The 3,399-nt window shown below is 40.8% G+C and overlaps 1 pseudogene across 1 annotated transcript; it reads left to right on the top strand.

The window, feature by feature from the left end:
- The first annotated feature begins 2,095 nt into the window (after positions 1 to 2,095).
- Positions 2,096 to 2,742, top strand: LOC309815518 (large ribosomal subunit protein eL31-like; annotated as a pseudogene). The gene has a single exon. The product of its transcript is annotated as a large ribosomal subunit protein eL31-like (transcript).
- The last annotated feature ends 657 nt before the right edge of the window (positions 2,743 to 3,399 follow it).

Genomic DNA, 3,399 nt, shown 5'->3' with positions numbered 1-3,399 from the left:
CTTAGTAGGAAAATGATAAATTTTTTTTACAGAAAACTTAGAATGTACAAATAAGCAAAGAAAATAAAAATCATAAGGAAATCATTAACCACTGATTCTTCCTCTGTCTATATATATGTGTGTATATGCACATATGCATATGTACATATTTACTTCTTTTTTTTTTTTTTTTTTTGCGGTATGCGGGCATCTCACTGTTGTGGCCTCTCCTGTTGCGGAGCACAGGCTCCGGACGCGCAGGCTCAGCGGCCATGGCTCACGGGCCCAGCCGCTCCACGGCACGTGGGATCTTCCCTGACCAGAGCACAAACCCGTGTCCCCTGCATCGGCAGGCGGACTCTCAACCACTGTGCCACCAGGGAAGCCCCCATATTTACTTCTTAATAAAAGTAAATCATGTAATAAATGGCAGCTAATACTTATTAAGCATTAACTATTAGACTGTGCTATGTGTTTAAAGTGAATTATCTCATTGACTCCTTATGTCTTTATATAATAGTACTTTTAGTAGTTAATATGTCTATATTTTAAAAAGGAAAGCTGAGTAGAGGGATTAAGAAACTTGCCTTAGGTTATATGGTTAATATGTGGCAGAGCTGAGATTAAACTTTTAGTTTTTCTGAAGATTCCTTGTTCTTATGTCCATTAGGAACCCCTAGAAGGTTTCACATTCCCTGTCATGGGGGATGGTCAACTTTGCTAAAAGCATAAGTACTGACCTAACCCTTTTACTGAAATAAGAGTATTTATTATTTTGAATTTAGAAGATGCTTGTGTATAAATGAGTGGATGAACAAAAAAACAAATAGGGAGGGAGGGACGAATCTTCAGTACAGAAGAATTCCAGATAATATACGTAGATACTGTTCCCTCCAAGAGATGGAGCTCAGCTCCCCTCCCCTTGAGTGTGGGTTGCACTTAGTGACTCTGTTCCAGAGAATAGAGCATGAAAAGGGAACATATAGTGACTTCAGAGTAGAGGGACCTGGCAGAGCCCACCTACCCATGTGATCCGTGTTAACATCACCAGGGATCAGTCATCATGGTGATGACATGGACCCCCTGATCTGGTGCGAAGAGAAGGGTCCTTCCCCTCTGGTGTTCTTCCCACAACCCCAGTAGAGTCATGAGAAAAAAGCATCAGAGAAACCCAAACTGAGGGACAGTCTACAAAATACCTGACCTATACTCCTCAGAACTGTCATGGTCTTGAGAGACAAAAACTAAGAAATTGTCTCAGATCAGAGGAGGCCAAGGAGATATGACAACCAAATGCAATGTGGGGTACCAGACGGGATACTGGAACAGAAAAAGGACATTTGTGGAAAAACTAGTGAAATCCAAATAAAACCTGGAATTTAGTTTAGAGTCATGTACCAATGTTGGTTTCTGAGTTTTCACAAATGTAATATGGTAATGTAAGTGTTAACATTAGGGGAAACATCAGCCATATCTTTGCAACTCTTCGTAAATCTAGAATTATTCCAAAATAATTTTTTTTCTTTTAAAGAAAAGGATGCTTGTTTCAATACAAACACCACTTGTGGGTAGCGGAAATAAGGTTCCAGCTCTGGCAGGCTGTTCAAATTATCAGGGTCTAAACCAGTCTCCTCTCTTTCTTTTTTTTTTTTTTTTAATTATTATTATCATTACTATTTTGGCTGCACCATGCAGCATGTGGGATCTTAGTTCCCTACCAGGGATTGAACCCATACCCCCTGCAGTGGAAGCATGGAGTCTTAACCACTGGACCTCTACAGAAGTCCCAGTCTCCTCTTTTTCTGTTCTTGCTTCCCAGTTAAGGATCCAGTGTCCAGCCAGAGTGTGGCCAAAAGGAAAAACTCAGATGAGGCAGGGCAGGCTGATCTCTAGAGCTTGATCCCAGGGACACAACTAGTTTTCCTGTTAGGGTTTTTTTTTTTTTATATTTAAGAATTTATTTATTTATTTGGCTGTGCTGGGTCTTAGTTGTGGCATGCGGGATCTTTAGTTGCAGCATGTGAACTCTTAGTTGCAGCATGCAGGATCTAGTTCCCTGACCAGGGATCAAACCCGGGCCCTGTGCATTGGGAGCTCAGAGTCTTAGCCACTGGACAACCAGGGAAGTCCCAGGGTTGTTTTTTTTTCATTTCTGCAGAACTGAAAGGCCTCTGGTCACTCTTATTGATTGGTCCATTTCTCTGATATATTTCTAACTCAGTTATTAGTGAGCAAAGGAGGTGGTGGTGAGGTCCACTCCTGGGTTGACTTCAAGCAGCAAGGGTTGGGTACTCCTACTTCAGTGCTGGCTGACATCACAAATGAGCATGGAAAAGAAAACTGTGTTAAGATTATCAAGCAGTTCCAACCTGGTCTCAGCAAAAATTGCTCCCACAAAGAAGGGTGGAGAGGATAAGAAGGGTTGTTCTGCCATCAACAAGGTGGTGACCAGAGAATACACCATCAATGTTCACAGGTACATCATGGGATGGGCCTCAAGAAGAGTGCCCCTCAGGCCCTCCAAGAGATTAGGAAATTGCCTCGAAAGAGGTGGGAAATCCAGGTGTGCACATTGACACCAGGCTCAGCAAAGCTGTCTGGACCAAAGGAATAAGAAATGTTCCATACGGTATCTGTGTTTGGTTGTCCAGAAAATGTAATGAGGAGGAAGATTCACCAAACAAGCTCTATACGGTGGTTACCTGTGTACCTGTCACCACTTTCAAAAACCTACAGACAACATGGATGAGAACCAATTGCTGATTGTCAAAATCATAAAACTGGGAAAAAAGAGAGCGAGAGATCACCAAGTACCCAGAGGACAATATAACCCTGTTTGTTATCTTTAGCTGGACTACCTCTCCAATATTTCTTTAGATCATGAACCAGGGCTGTTTCCCTGGTTACAAAGGCCAACTCACTAGGACAAAGGGCACAATGGTTGTGTTATTCCAGGAATTTGTAATGGCAAATGCCAAGCTTTCATGTGAATATGTGTATGTGTCCTGAGCATTCGGAAGAGACTATTTGTAGACTTGTAGATTACTACAGCTCTCAACCACTTTGTAAACTGTTGCCTTATTTTTTCCCCTGAATAAATCATGAACATCTATTCATGTTATTAAACGTTCTTCTACAAATCTTCCACAAATGTGATCTTCTCAAAATGACTAAATAAATTAAGAGGTGCACATCAAAGGAATACTCTGTGTATCTGAAAGAATGAGGTAGTTCTCCATGTGCTAATATTGAACAATCATATTCAAGAATTAAGTATAAAAAGCCAAGGGTAGAGCAGTGTGGATAGTAAGCTACCATAAAAGAAAAAATGTATATGCATATATATTATTATATGTAATATATATATGGAAGACTGTCTCTGGAAGTATTGAAAGGGAAACTGGTATCAGTTACCTTCAA

The sequence above is a fragment of the Mesoplodon mirus genome, assembly GCF_964341445.2.
Source record: "Mesoplodon mirus genome assembly, chromosome: 14".
Classification (NCBI taxonomy): domain Eukaryota; kingdom Metazoa; phylum Chordata; class Mammalia; order Artiodactyla; family Ziphiidae; genus Mesoplodon; species Mesoplodon mirus.
This window is presented reverse-complemented; position numbering and strand designations above follow the sequence as displayed.